At 40.5% G+C, this 16,995-nt stretch overlaps 1 protein-coding gene across 1 annotated transcript in view; it reads right to left on the bottom strand.

The window, feature by feature from the left end:
- Positions 1–16,995, bottom strand: part of LOC126475260 (phospholipid-transporting ATPase ABCA1-like) — a 407,094-nt gene that overhangs the window by 125,077 nt on the left and 265,022 nt on the right. The window lies entirely within an intron of this gene.

The raw sequence follows: 16,995 nt of genomic DNA, 5'->3' as shown, positions 1-16,995 counted from the left end.
TCAGACAATTCCTCATAAGTCACATATTTCTGTTGTCAATACTAAGCAATGTCCGAGTTGATGTAAAGAGCCACTGGATAGTGAATGAATAGAAAATGAAAACGAGTGATGAATAATGCAATATCTTGTTGAAATCCAATGACAGAGTTTAGATTTGGTGAATATATGAAGAACATTGGCTGCTATCATGTGTAGCACCAAAAATGATGTAAGGAAGAGGTGTCTTTCATGGTTAGGGTGCAGTCCTCTTATTGTGATAGAGAAAATGATACATGCAGAAGGATATGAACACATTTTACAGCATGGTGTATTGCATACAAAAAGAAAGAGTTTGGAGATGATGATGTTAGCAAGACACTGAACCACATAATAAAGCAGCATCTGTGAGGCAATAACTTTCCTGAAATGGACTGGCATGCCCAGAGTCTTTTTTTTTTTTTTTTTTTTGGGTTTAAGGGCGCTCAACTGCTGAGGTCATTAGCGCCCAGTCATTGTTGGTAGAGCACATGGAATCTGGTAAAACTCAAGGGGATGGGGGGGACACCAGAAGGACAGGTTTTACACCAGAGGCGGTTACAAGGGTAGGAGCCAGAGGGTAGGGAAGGTGGTTTGGGGATTTCATAGGGATGAACCAAGAGGTCACGAAGGTTAGGTGGACGGCGGAAAGACACTCTTGGTGGAGTGGGGAGGATTTCGTGAAGGATGGATCTCATTTCAGGGCAGGATTTGAGGAAGTCGTATCCGTGCTGGAGAGCCACATTCAGAGTCTGATCCAGTCCCGGAAAGTATCCTGTCACAAGTGGGGCATTTTTGAGATTCTTCTGTGGGAGGTTCTGGGTTTGGGGGGATGAGGAAGTGGCTCTGGTTATTTGCTTCTGTACCAGGTCAGGAGGGTAGTTGCGGGATGTGAAAGCTGTTTTCAGGTTGTTGGTGTAATGTTTCAGGGATTCAGGACTGGAGCAGATTCGTTTGCCACAAAGACCTAGGCTGTAGGGAAGGGACCGTTGGATATGGAATGGGTGGCAGCTGTCATAATGGAGGTATTGTTGCTTATTGGTGGGTTTGATGTGCATGGATGTGTCAAGCTGGCCATTGGACAGATGGAGGTCAACATTGAGGAAAGTGGCATGGGATTTGGAGTAGGACCAGGTGAATCTGATGGAACCAAAGGAGTTGAGGTTGGAGAGGAAATTCTGGACATATGTAAAGGCCTTTACATATGTCTGCTTGTGTGTGTGTATGTGCGGATGGATATGTGTGCATGTGCGAGTGTATACCTGTCCCTTTTTCCCCCTAAGGTACGTAATTTTTCCTATGTGGAATGTTTCCCTCTATTATATCAGATAGTGTATTTGGTGGTGGTGTGTCTATATATATTACAGGTTGGAAATAGCTCAGTACCACCCACGCTTTGAAAAATTCAATCACATCGTTCACTGGGCATCAAGTTTACCTCATCCACCTTTCACCTTTCACAAAAAGTATTCTGTTGCCTACCCAACCTGTACAATACCTTATTTCATCCCCATGCAAATCACACTACCAAGAACGCTCCAGGGATCATTTTTCTGCTGTGGCTCTCCCCCTCCTCCTTTCCACACACACACACACACACACACACACACACACACAGAGAGAGAGAGAGAGAGAGAGAGAGAGAGAGAGAGAGAGAGAGAGGTGTATACTATGAATGAAAACAGCCTCATTATTTACTGCCTAAAATAGTCACCATTAAAGTAAAAGTAACCAAAGACACTACCATGCTATTGTTAAAGTGACTCAAGTTATTCAATACTTGTACTATTTAGTTCCTCCCCTACGCACTAGTTCTGAATTGTAAAACTGGACACTATCTCTCCAGCACTATCTCTTCAGCACTATCTCTCCAGCACTATCTCTCCAGCACTATGTCTTTTTCTACCATATCCTTGGACTAAACCCCCACGCAAGCTAGTGTGTGTGGGTGCACATGTGTGGGGAAAAATAGGAGGTAAAGAGCCTATAACCAATCATCTGTATATCAATGGTTGCAAGTCACTTGAAAATCTTATACATTTTGATATCTACAATGAAATCCTAACTTAGCTAATTCAATTTTTTTTAATAACATCACAAAAACTACCACAGCATTACAATTAGTCAGGAAATGACAGACAGTAATTTGCCATGAAAAGTGACAGAAGAGAAAACAAGATCTCAAATTTTCTTTCCCACTGAATAAATCTTGCACTTTCTGACAAGACTGAGTCCTGAATCAGAACTCAAAATTAGAGTTTAGCCCTTAATTATCATGACCCATGTGCCAAATTTACCAATGTTTCTCCCCTAACTACACTTGACACAAAGAAATGCTACAAAATGGTTTAGTCACATCTTAGAGATAGTTTGAAGAATTAAATGTTCACTCTACTCTAAAATGTCCTCTACAATATTTTACAGTATGATCATTGTTCCCAGCATCCACCTAAACTATCTAAAGGAAAGCAACAGCATAGTAAATATATCAATTTTTAATGAATAAAAGAAACATTAACAATAAACATTAAGAAAAAATACTAATCAAGTCATAATATGTCATACTATTCACCCTTTGGTTTGCCTGCCTTTTTAGTTAAGATTATTAATATACAATCATGCTCATAAATTAAGGATAAATGCAGAATACGGTGCCATACAACGTGGCACTACACAAAACTGGGGCTAATAGCATAGGCACTTAGGGAACACACATGTTACAGATCTATAAGTCCACAGTATTGGTGATAAGTTGAGAAAACCGTCCCAAACCACATGTGCTAAAAAACACCACTGTTTCCAGCGCATGTACCCCGACATCAATATGGGATATGATCACCATCAACATATACACAAGCCGCACAACAGGTTGGTGTATTCTGGATCAGGTGGTTGAGCAGCTGCTGGGGTATAACCTCCAATTCTTCCACCAGTGCCTGTCGGAGCTCCAAAAGTGTCATAGGGTTTGAAGACGTGCAGCAATATGTCGACCGAGAACATCACAGATGTGCTCGATGGGGTTTAGGTCTGGAGAACAGGCAGGCCACTCCATTCACCTGATATGTTCTGTTTCAAGTTACTCCTACATGAAAGCAGCTCGGTGGGGCCATGCATTATCATCCATCAGGAGGAAGGTGGGACCCACTGCACCCCTGAAAAGGTGGACATTCTGGTGCAAAATGATGTCTCGATGCACCTGACCTGTTACAGTTCCTCTGTCAAAGACATGCAGGGGTGTATGTGCACCAATCATACTCCCACCCCACCCCATCAAACCACAACCTCCACACAGGTCCCATTCAAGGACATTAAGGGTTTGGTATCTGGTTCCGGGTTCACGCCAGATGAAAACCCAGTGAGAATCACTGTTCAGACTATACCTGGACTCGTCCGTGAACATAACCTGGGACCATTGTTCCAATGACCATGTACTGTTTTCTTGACACCAGGCTTTACAGGCTCTCCTGTGACCAGGGGTCAGCAGAATGCACCTTGCAGGTCTCCGGGCGAATAAACCATGTCTGTTCAGTCGGCTGTAGACTGTGTGTCTGGAGACAACAGTTCCAGTGGCTGCGATAAGGTCCCAAACAAGGCTACCTGCAGTACTCTATGGGTGTATGCGGGCACTGATGGTGAGATATCGGTCTTCTTGCGGTGTTGTACACTGTGGACATCCCGTACTGTAGCGCCTGGACATGTTTTCTGTCTGCTGGAATCATTGCCATAATCTTGAGATCACACTTTGTGGCATACGGGGGCGCGTGCTACGACCTGTTGCGTTTGACCAGCCTCCAGTCACCCTAGTATTCTACCTCTCATAACGTCATGAATATGTTTTCTTTGAGCCATTTTCAACACACAGTCACCATTAACACATCTGAAAATGTCTGCACACCTACTCGCTGCACTGTACTCTGACATTATCAACACACCTCTGCGTATGTGGACTGCTGCCAGCACCACCATGCAATGAACGCAGGTCAAATGCACCGCATGGTCATATCCCGAGGTGATTTAAGCCCGCAAACCACCCACCAGAGCGTTGTTTCACCATGTATCAGCATTATCCTTAATTTATGAGCATGAGTGTAAATACTTGTTTGTTGGGGCTCAGCCCACAGGTAGCCAGCTCGAATTCTAGTGTTGGAAGAAATTTTGAACATAATTTTCTGAGCATCAAGGGAAGCAGAGGTATTGACGGAGTTCTTTAGTATAAAAGTTTACTCCCATGTCCTGGACTAAGTTGCAAATTTCTGTGAGAATGTCTCAAAGTGAGACCCACACCCACTAAACAATAAAGGCTCTTACCATGCAAACTACTGAAATGACATTAACAAGGAAAGTCTGGATGGTGTCATGAGCCAAATGTATATTATGCACTAATTCCATGAGTTTCATAAGCTAAGAGAACAAAATGCAAACAATATGGTACATAAGTAAAATAAAAAGCAATAACTCAGATGATAGACTCTCCAACACAGTAGTAGTAAACACCTTAAATATCTCCATATAAGTAGCAAACTACTGTAAAACATTCTAACAGCTTTACTAATTAAAGTGAGCCTCTTACAGAAGCATATCTCCTGATACAAAAGGCTGGCTTAATTTTTCCTCAGTTCAAAGAAACAAAATACGCTGCATTAAAATTACAGCAAAGAAATAAATTAATCAAATAATCTATGGAACAACCAAACAAATGCCTTTAGAACTTTGAGCTGGGAATACAAGGAGTTTTCCAGGACAAAATTTGTTAATCCACAATTTGTAACCAATAATCTTTATACATATGCAAGCCTACTGAAAAATCTGCAGAGATGTTCATGCAGAAAGTGGGATCTGTTATTATGAAGTTTTAAGAACAATGATCACAAAATGCAAATTATTATTTGAGAAGTAAGAATGTATCCATCCTTGGTAACCTGGATGAGCAGATAGTAGTTGTATACCCCAAACAGGAGAGCTGTTGAGAGGTAAATTAAAGCACACCAGATTTTAGGAAGACAAGGCAGAAAGATTTTTTTCTGTAATTATCATGGCTTTAAAACCACAAAAGTTGTTTTCCAGACAATTCTTGGTTGGATGAAAACCAAAATTGGTAGCAATGAAATGAAAGATGGTATGATATGCAAATGATTAGCTTTTCAGAGAATTCACACAAGGTTGGCGCCGGTGGCGACACCTACAATGTGCTGACATGAGGAAAGTTTCCAACCGATTTCTCATACACAAACAGCAGTTGACCGGCGTTGCCTGGTGAAACGTTCTTGTGATGCCTCATGTAAGGAGGAGAAATGCGTACCATCACGTTTCCGACTTTGATAAAGGTAGGATTGTAGCCTATCGCGATTGCGGTTGCGGTTTATCGTATCGCGACATTGCTGCCCGCGTTGGTCGAAATCCAATGACTGTTAGAAAAATATGGAATTGGTGGGTTCAGTGGGGTAATACGGAACGTCATGGTAGATCCCAACAGCCTCGTATCACTAGCAGTTGAGATGACAGGCATATTATCCGCATAGTTGTAATGGATCGTGCAGCCACGTCTCGATCCCTGAGTCAACAGATGGGGATGTTTGCAAGACAAGAACCATCTGCACGAACAGTTCGACGACGTTTACAGCAGCATGGACTATCAGTTCGGAGACCGTGGCTGCGGTTACCCTTGACGCTGCATCACAGATAAGAGTGCCTGCGATGGTGTACTCAACGACAAACCTGGGTGCACGAATGACAAAACATCATTTTTTCAGATGAATCCAGGTTCTGTTTACACCATCATAATGGTTGCATCCGTGTTTGGCGACATCGCGGTGAACGCATATTGGAACCGTGTATTCATCATCACCATACTGGCGTATCACCTGGCGTGATGGTATGGGGTGCCACTGGTTGCACTTCTCAGTCACCTCTTGTTCGCATTGACGGCACTTTGAACAGTGGATGTTAAATTTCAGATGTGTTACGATCTGTGGCTCTACCCTTCATTCGATCCCTGCAAAACCCTACATTTCAGCAGGATAATGCATGATTGCATGTTGCAGGTTCTGTACGGGCCTTTCTGGATACAGAAAATGTTTGACTGCTGCCCCGGCCAGCACATTCTCCAGATCTCTCACCAATTGAAAACGTCTGGTCAATGGTGGCCGAGCAACTGGCTCGTCACAATACGCCAGTCACTACTCTTGATGAACTGTGGTATCGTGTTGAAGCTGCATGGGCAGCTGTACCTGTACACGCCAACCAAGATCTGACTCAATACCCAGGTGTATCAAGGCCATTATTACAGCCAGAGGTGGTTGTTCTGGGTACTGATTTCTCAGGATTTATGGACCCAAATTGCGTGAAAATGTAATCACATGTCAGTTCTAGTATAATGTATTTTTCCAATGAATACCCGTTTATCATCTGCATTTCTTCTTGGTGTAGCAATTTTAATGGCCAGTAGTGTAAATTAATTTTTCCTCTGACATGTGGGATACTGCCCCATTCCATTACTGAACTACTGTTATATAACCAACAGTAATTGTTGTGGAAAGCTTAAAGCTATAAGATCTGCATTCTAGGTGCAAATATCATCCTCTTTAGTCTCCATACCTTACACACTGTACTTTCTAATGTTTCCATAACTTAGAGAGATTTTTGAGACAAAGGATTTTGCATTTTTGTCAAAACATGCACCAAGTGATGAATGAGCAACTGCACAGAATACCATAAGAATTTTTTAATTATACACATTCTGTTTATTTCAAAACAATATGACATGCAATGAGCATGAAGGAGACTCTTTTCATACATGCATCAAATGATATCAGAAAGCAATCACAGGACTGCACATCATTGATCATTTCCCTCAGTACAGTGTCTGTGAAAGCAAGTGAGCATACAAACAAAGAAGACAATCCTCTAGCAATGCTGAAGTGCATCTTCTAGCCCCTGTACTGACGTAATTGTCTTGTATCAATCTGCAGCAGATAGCAGTTCAGTCACACTGCTTGTTACACATGTTAAAAGCTCTCTAGAGGAGATACAGTTTGTGGAACAAAAGGTCTTTGTCTAAGTATCTGTCACCAGAGAAACAAAATTTTTATTTTCTTAGTAATTACACTGTGGCAGTGAATACTTGTTCATGGTCATTGATACAAAAAAGTACTTTGTGCCACCTGTCAATCAAACAGCTGCTCTTACTTTTGCTCTCTCACCACTGAGGCGATCCTTTCTTATCTGCATCTATCTTCCACAAGCCACTTAATGGTGTTGGGTGGAGAGTACTTCATGTATCACTGTGATTTCCCCATTTCCTATTCCAGTCACAAATAGTGCACCAGAAAACAATTGTTGGTAAACCTCCTTGTAAGCTGGAATCTTTCTCATTTTACTTCATAGTCTTTTTCACAAGATATACATAGGAGTGTTTCTTCTAGGTATGTACACTCCCAGAATTTTTCAGTAAACCACATCACAATGTTCTACATGTCTCTTGTAGTGCTTGCCACTGGAGCTGGGTGAGTATCTCCACAATGCTTTTGTGCTTTTTAAATGAACCTGGGACAAAATGCACTGCTCTTCTTTATGTCTTCTATCAATCCTATGTGGTGAGGGTCACAGACTGTCAAGCCATGCTCAAGTATCAGTCGAACAAGGGTTTTGTAAACTACCTCCTTCATAAGTGGCCTGTACTAACCAGAGATTTTTCCAGTTAATCTCAATCTGTCATTTACCTTTCCAGGGATTAGTTTTATGGGATCACTCCACCTCAAATTACTCCACATACATATTCCCAGATATTTAATGGATTGTTCTGCCATCACATCATAATACAATAATGGGTCTTTCTGTCAGTTAATGTGCAATATGTTACATTTGTTTATGGTGAAGTTCAACTGCCAATCCCTGCATCAACAGCTAATCCCTGTATTTCACTAGAATTCTTTCTTCTTCTTCTTCTTCTTCTTCAATATTTGTCTCTCGGTGTAGCAGTGTACACTCTTTTGGCCCTCTGCCTCTACTTGATGTGTTCTTGTGCTTTGTCAGGATGGTGGCCCTCTATCTTGAGGTATATATGGAGAGCATCTAGCGTATGTTGCCTCAGTCTCCCCTTAGGTAGTTTACCACTGACTTTCAACAAAAACCCATATTTTGTTTCCATATCTCAGTCTGCTTGAAGTAAGTGTCCGTACCTCCATAAGAAGGCTTTCCCTCACCTTCTCAACCATGGGTGCCACTTTGTATCACCTGTGAATTTCATCAATGGCCACATGATCATGAAGGGAGTGGCAAGCAAGATGTCCACTGAAGCACTATGGTTTCCATTACAGAAATGTCATTACTCCATTTCTTTTGTTGCAGGCCAATATTCTGCGCCAACTGGTCAGATTGCAGAGTGGTATGCTTTCAGCTTGAATTGGTACGGCATCATCTATTTAAAAAAAAAAAAAAATGAAGCACACCAGTCATTACTTGCCGTTTAAGTGATGCACTGCTACGGCGGTTTGTGATTTTAAGAATTAGTGAGCTATCAGAGGCAGTTTTTAAGATAAGACCTCTGAAGATCTTTAGCGAACATCCGCTCTCGATCTTGACTGTGTCCGTATTATTTGCATCTGTTGGAAGGTACTCCGTTTTCTTCATATTAAGGCACAGTTCAGTTCTTCCACGCTCTGAGTTGTCACTGAAGGAGATTCTTGTCTTCAGTAGCCAGTAGATCACCTCAGTGTACAGTGGAGTCCAAGGTGCTAGTTTCTGAAGATTTCTGTTGACCATGTCCATTAATGTAATGACCAAAACGGAAGAAAAGAGCAGATCCATGATGAACACCCACAGAAACAGGAAAATCATCCGACATCCCAACAGCAAATTGTACTTGATTTTTAGTACTGTGGTAGAGTAGCAATACACTTTCAATTACTTTTTCAGATACATACTGCTCTCTGAGAACAAACCATGTGAAATCCTCTGCTACTCAGTCAAAAGCTTTTTCCAGGTCCATGAAAGTGAAGTGAAGAAACTTAGACATCTCACATTCCTTCTCAATAAGCAAGCAAGTTGGATGAATAGAACTGGAAGGCAAACAGCCTTCCACAAAGGCACACTGATTGATAGTGAATAACTGGTTGTGAATAAACACTGTTACAAGTAACAGACAAATCTGAACTCCAGTAGCATTTATTGCTCCAATTTTCCATCACTTGTTAAACATACATACTTTTCATCACTTTTAAATTAGTTTTCAAAAGATTTTTTTAAATTTTTTTTTAACATCTCATCAGAGGGATTTGTGAAGAATTGCCATTGTGAAACATTAAAGAAAATACACTCTATACATGTATGGAGCATATCAATGCATTATATCCTTTCAAATTGTCTTTATTTAGAAATTGCCTTTACCAGAGATTCATTTAAAGGGTTGGCTATTCAAAGTGAAATAATGTGGCTTAGGAAGTTGTTGGTCAGGAGGATTAGAAAAGAAGTGGAGGGTTTGGTATCAGGAGGACACTGGGATAGATAATGTTCCACGCCTGCAAGGCCATGTGCATGGTGGATGGTGGTGTGTAAGAGCGTCGCATTCACAGTGACCAACAAGGAGTTTGATGGTAATGGGACAGGATGGTAAAGGGAAGGTGGCAAAGGAAATGAGTAGTATTTTGTGATGTAGTATGGGCATTTATGGACAACAGTTTAAGGGTGTTGGTCACAAAAGACAAAGATTTGTTTTGTAGGAGCATTATAACCAGTTACAATGGCACACTGCGTCCAGTGAGGAGATCTGTGAGGCTACATTTGTGGAGTGGAAGGGGGGGGGGGGGGGGGGGTTTGCTAGTTTATAAGGCTGGAGATGGATTCAGATATCCTGTTTTTGAAAGGACCTAAGACCTGAGGAGCTGATGGAAGCCATACGGGGATTCAGCAATATTATCATTGTCATAAGGCTTGTATTCAGAGGTATCGGAAAGTTGTTGGAGGCCCTCAGCCACATGGTCATTACAATTCATGACCATTATGATGGAGTCTTAATCTGTAGGAAGGCTGGTAAAGTCTACATTGGTATTCAGGTTACAGATAGCTAGGTGTTCCCTAATAGTGATTTTGGACTCACTGGGGACAGATTTAGGCCAGTAGGGACATGTTCAGATTCCTGAAAGATTACCAGGGGAGTAGGGGAGGGGGGAATGTTTACATTGCAGAGATCGAGCAAGGAAAGGTGAGGCCTTTAGGGAGTACTGAGACTTCTGCAAGGATCAGAGTTTTGGTAAGAAGACTGACAAAAGTGTTACAGGATGGGTGTTCAAGAACAGTGTGTTTCATGGAGGATGGAGGAAGATTTGGGGGATGTGGAATGTGCAGTAAGTCAGCAAAGCATGGTCTGGCAACAATAAGAGGTTGACTAGGGGAGGAGGAGAAATCAGAGTGGTAGTCTCTATTGGCAAGAGCTAATCCCATGTGGGCATAAGATAGCAGTAGATCAGAGAACTTCCTCAAACACAGGTGGTGCTTGAAATGCTGTTCCAACTGCTGGAAGGGAAAGAGTTTCTATCGCAGTGATTGCATACAGGAAGTTGTTATCACAGACAAAAAAGATTTTGCGAAAGGAGCAGAGGCTGTCAAGTATGATTTTATATTGTATTCTAGAATTATGTAGACCAGATTGGTGAAATGGAGGAACTGATGGAATTAGAAAAGGGGAGGGGCTTTGTGGTAGGATGGTGACAGTGGAAGATGCCAATTTTAATGCCAAGCTCATTAGGTAGGATCCCATATGCCCGAAAATATTTCCGAAAGAGACTATGTGATTGCTGTTCTGATAAGGCAAAATTTTTTAGAATTGGTGGAGGTAGAATGAGCAGGGATTCATAGTTAGATAGACCAGAGACAAAAGGAGTGACTGAAAAAATAGTAAAAAAGTTAGAAATAAGATTGTCAAAACTCATGGTCGAAGTGATACAATGGAAATAAAGGGTTGGCACTATATAGAGAGCTATGTAGGATGTTAGGAGGAAGGCCAAAAAATGTTTTTAAAGAAGCAGTATGTAGTAAAGGAGCTCAGAAATAGATACGCTCAACTGCAAATTGATATGCACGTCTGTAATAAAACAAGTGTAATTGTACAATGTGATCATAAATAAACATAAATGATCAGTTTACAGTCAAGTTGGCCAGCATGAGTTGGCAGTGGAGCATATATTAAAAACTGTACTCTCACTGCTACCACAGCCATGCACAATTAGGTGGCCATGCATATTTTGGTGTATGTGTGTGACTGTGTTTTCTCATCTTACATTAAGAGCAAGGAGCTCAAAACCAGTGTTAACTGTGTTTCTGTGCACTACACACCAGTCCACTGTATAGTAAGTGTTTGCCTTTATTTTATATATTTATCCACCCAGGAATTTCCATTACTGTAATAGGCTAGGAAATGGAAAAGGGACAAATCAGTAATGTATAAAAATAACTGAAATTCTTGGATGGAACTATACATAAAATAAGGGAAAAGCAATCACTCAGCTATAGCAAATTCATATGTGGTGTGAAGACATACATAACAGAAAACGGTATTCACTAGCTTTAGAGCTCAGGTTGTTTTCTTTTCCTAGCTCCTCACTCCATCAACCAGCTAACACTTGTACCTTTTACCTACTCCCCAAATCCCACATATCCAACAACATGCATCTCCTTACTGGTCATTCCATTGGGGCTGGGAACAATGCTGCCAAAGAATGAACCTCTAACTTTGTTGACCAAAACCTCCAACCAACTGTCTGTAACCTGCCATCCTACATATGCCACATCCAAGACCTCCTACATCTACAGCTACATGACTACTCTACAATTCACACTTTAAATACCTAACAGAGGGTTCACTGAACCACCTTTATGCCATTTCTATACTGTTCCACTCTCTAGCAATGTGCAGGAAAAATGAACACAAACCTTTACATATGAGCTCCGATTTTTCTCATTTTATTCCGATCATCAGTTCTCCCTTCATAGGTGGTTGTCAATGAACACTTTTTTCACTCTAAAGAGAACATTAGGGATTCAAACTCTGTGAAAAAAATTTCACCTCGAAAATAGCCTTGATTTTAATGATTTCCACACAACTCACTTATCACATCTGTTACACTCTCCCCTATTTCACAATAATATAAAATGACCTGCCCATCTTTGAACTTTTTTAGTGTCCTCCATCAATTAAGTCTGGTAAGAATCCCACACCGCACAGCAGTATTCTAGCAGACAACAGATAAGCATAGTGTAGGCAGTCTCTTTTAGTAGAGCTGTTGTATCTTCCAAGTGTTTTGACAATAAAATACAATCTCTGATTTGTCTTCCCCATAACATTATTTATGTGACTGTTGCAATTTAAGCTGTTCGTAATTCTTATTCCTAGACATTTAGTTGAACTGACATCTTTTAGATTTGTGTGATTTCTCATGCAACTGAAATTTAATGGAGTGCTTTCAGTACTCAAGTGGATGACTTCCCACTTTCAATTATTCAGGGTCCACTGCCATTTTTTGCGCCATGCAGATATTTTATCTAAATCATTTTGCATTTGGTTTTCATGTTCTGATGACTTTACTAGACAGTAAAGGACAGTATCATCTGCGAACGATCTAAGAAGGTTGCTCAGATTGTCTTCTAAACTGTTTATATATAGATTAGAGGCAGCAGTGGGCTTATAACAACTTTGGCGGATGTCATTAACTTCTTTTTTACCCAATGACTTCCCTTCAATTACTACGAACTGTGACCTTTCTGACAGAAAATCACGAATCCAGATGTACAACTGAGACAATGCTCCATAGGCATGCAATTTGATGAAGTGTTGCTTGTCAGGTACAGTGACAAAGCCTTCTGGAAACCTAAAAATAAAGAATGAATTTGACATTCCCTGTCAATAGTACTCATTACTTCATGTGAATAAAGAGCAAGTTGTGTTTGACAAGAATAATATTTTCTGAATCTGTGTTGACTGTTTGTCAATATTTTCTTTGAGGTGATTCATAATGTTTGAACACAGCATATGTTCCAAAATCTTAGCGCAAATCAAAGTTACTAATAGGGGTCTATAATTCAGTGGATCACTCCGATTTTCTTTCTTGGATATTGGTGTGACTTGCACAAAAGCAAAATCTTTAGGTACAGATGTATCAATGACTGGTTATATATCATTTCTAATTATGATGCTATTGTGTCAAATATACTCTGAAAGGAACGATAAGTGGTATACCACCTTTATTAAGAGATTTTAGCTGCTTTGTGACAATGAGGATATCTATTTTAAGTTAATCATGTTGACAGAAGTTCCTCATTTGAATTCTGGATTACTTATTTCATCTTTTTTGTTGAAGGAATTTCAGAAAAAAACATGTTTAACAACTCTTGCTTTAGTGGCACTGTCATCAGGAACATTATCTTTGCTATTGTGCAGTGAAGGTATTGAGCCTTTCTTGCCAGTGGTGTTCTTCACATACAACCAGAATCTCTCCGGATTTTCTGCCTGACTTCGAGCCAGAGTTTGGTTGTAGAAACTACTGAAAGTATCACACTGAACGCTAAATTTTGAGCTTCTGAAAAACTCCGCCAGTCTTTGGGTTTAATTTTTTTTTTATTATTATTATTATTTGGCATGCTATTTTTGTTGCTCCTGCATCAGTGTTATGACTCGACTTATGTACCCTGAAGGGTCAGTTCTGTTTGTTTGGTATAAACCTCCCAGCAGCTGTCAATACTACGAGAGGTTATAATTACAGTGCAGCTACTCACAGAGATCCAGCATGTGCTGTAATTATCTTATGGTAGTAAAACTTTGTAGATATTCTAATGCATTAATGTGAAACCTATTTATGCTGGGAAAAAAATTAGTTCCAATTTTGGCACTGTGAATGAAGAAAGATGAATAGAAATGTTTCTATATGTAGTGGATTAGGAATGGGGTCTGGGCAGAAAGTGTCAAACAAGTGAGCAAGACATAATGTTGATTTTATTATTAACTGCCACTTACACAATTTGTTCAATATGAGTACTGGAGATGTCAATGAAATGCTGCATCTGTAAAACAACATGTCAACACTTTCTCGCAGCAGTTATGATGGAATCTGAGCAACTTGTTCCTGTGTACTGGCTTTCAGATCAGTTAGAGACTAAATGTGTCCCTGGCAAACACATTCTTTTGGATATCCCCAGAGCCAAACATCTCATGGATACAGATCAACTGATCTTGCAGTCTATGCATATAGAAAACCTCTGGAGTTAACACATTCGTGGAAGTTTGCATTAAGATTTTCCACTGCATGCGTGCCATGAGGGGTTGCCCCAGCATGTATGAAATCAGTGGTTTCCATGCAGTTGCACTCTTCCAAAGCAGGAATCACATGATGTACAAGGATGTCTCAATAATGTGTACGTGTCACACTACAACTGACAGACCCTCTGGGTGTATTATCTTCAAAGGAGAATGGACTGAGAATAGCGGCACTCATCAATCCTCACCACACAGTCAAGTACAGTGAGTTCAAAGGACCTTCATGTACAACACATGGTTTAACAAAACCACAAATTCTGCAGTTCTCTGTATTCACTGCACCCTATAGCATAAACTGTGCCTTGTCACTCCATAGAATATTGCTCAGCCATACATCATGAACTTTGATCCATGCCAGAAACTGAAGAGCAAATTATGAACATTGCTGAGGATCATGAGGTTTCAGTTGCTACAGCATCTGGATTTTATACAGGTACCAGTGGAGAACAGACCACAAAACTTTCCATACTTTTGACCATGAGATGGACAATTCTCTTAGCACTGCACAAGCATTAGCACTACCTGGGGCATGTGCTGCATGGTCCGTTACAACAACATCAAACTTGTCAGTAATCCTCAGGGATAGGATGCCTTTGTCTTCCAAGTGCCACACCAAGCTCACTCGTTTTTGCAAATTTCCTTATCATCTTCTTTAAACTATTTAATGACTTCAGGCCTCTCCTCAATGATTTCACTCAGTAATACTCTCTCAATGCAGCACTGTGATAGGTGTCATTCATATAATTCAGTTTCACTAACAGTGCACAATCTCTCAACTCGATATCCATACTGTTCACTCATGTTCTAGTTGGTGGATGTCATATCATCATACAATGGTGCACATACCAGATTTGCACCTGGTAGCCACTATTGGATCTAATTTGTTATCCAGTGTTAATCCATTCATAGTTAGTTTGGAAGGAATGGAGGCTGTCTCTTAGGAAGGCATCATGCAAATTTTTATCTGCTTTTTAAAAAAGATACCTCCTGCATTTATTTTTGGTGGTTTTTGGTGTTACAGTATTCATGCTTGCTACAAGGCCTTGTGGTCACTAAACCCTGTATCCACCATAATACTCCCTATTTGCATAGGGTTACATGTTGCTTATAGGTCCAGTATGTTTTCACAACCATTTACGCTTTGAATGGGCTCCTGACCTAACCACTCAACATAATTTTCTGAGACAGCATTTAGCACAATTTTGGACAAAGTTTTATGATTGCCACCAATTTTAAAGATGTAATTTCACCAACATATAGAGGGTAGATTGAAGTCGGCACCAAATATAATTGTATGTGTGGGGTACTTATTTGAAATGAGACTTGTCTTGTATGTACTGTTCAGCAACTGTAATATTTGAGTTGAAAGATTGGTAAAAGGAAACACTTATTAATTTTTTCTCGTTATCAAATATAATCTCTACACACACTAACTAGAAGAAACTATCTAATTCAATTTTACTACAAGTTAGACAACTACTAACAGCAACAAACTGCATTTAATTTATCCTTCTGAACATCACCATGTATTTGTAAAAAATTTTGGCTGAACTTATCTCTAGTTTTAGCCAGCTTTCAGTACACATAACAATTTTGCCCCAGTAATTTCTATTTGTGCCTGGAACTCTAGTTCTTTCCCAACACAGCTACAACAATTTACTACTGTATAACTATGGATCCAATGTCAACCCTTGTCCTGTGTTTAACCTTTACCCTTTGAGACTGAGAACCTTTTTTGTTGTTGCCTGATACCCTCTAACCTAAAAAAACTGGCCAGTCCACTCCACACAGGCCCCACTATCCATGTAGCCCTTCCAATGTGTACTGGACCACTGGCAGACCGCTCATTTCCTTCAACACTAAACCACAGTCCTGTCCACCATATTGCTTGTAGGCTACTGTGGACATGACATTCTTGTACACCAACATCTCCCATGTCCATGACCCTGTGGTCATCCTCCTGATACCACAGCCTGATTCACAATTATTTCACTTTTGAATGCCAAATCATAAAACATGCGAACTCAGTTGGCACCACCCTATGCCAGCTTATTTATGGGCCATGTGGAGGAATCCTTCCTATCCAGTCAACCACTAAAACTCCTGGTCTGCTTCAGACTCTTAACAACATTTTCATGATCCGGACTCATGGCAAGGACAACTATTTGTCTTTTCTCAATAACCTCAACTCCTACTCTGGAATCTGTTTCATCTTTTCCTTCTCAATTCAACAAGCCACTTTCCTGAGTGTCTATCTCCACCTCTCAGATGGCTCTGTAAATATGTCTCTTGGTATCAAGTTCAACTACCACAAACAGTACCTTCAATTTGACTGCACACACATTCCCTGTTCCATGCCACAACATCTTTACCTTACAGCCTCATCACCTGTTGATGCTACATCTGCAGTAGAAAAGTGCAGTTCTTGAAATATATCGAGAAGCCTTCCAAAGCCTTCATTGACAGACACCATCTTAGCCAGCTCATCCGTAAACAAAACCAGCACACCTCTGATCACAAAGTATCACCACAGCCTTTAAAAGCTCAACCACATCTCTTCACCAGGGCTCTGATTACCTCTAGTCGTGTCCTGAAGCGATAGATGTCCTACCGAAAATTCTACTCAATTTACCAAAGCAGTTGTCTGCCACCCACCCAACCAACAGAATATCTTGTCC

The sequence above is a fragment of the Schistocerca serialis genome, chromosome 4 (genome assembly GCF_023864345.2).
Source record: "Schistocerca serialis cubense isolate TAMUIC-IGC-003099 chromosome 4, iqSchSeri2.2, whole genome shotgun sequence".
Lineage (NCBI taxonomy): Eukaryota > Metazoa > Arthropoda > Insecta > Orthoptera > Acrididae > Schistocerca > Schistocerca serialis.
This window is presented reverse-complemented; position numbering and strand designations above follow the sequence as displayed.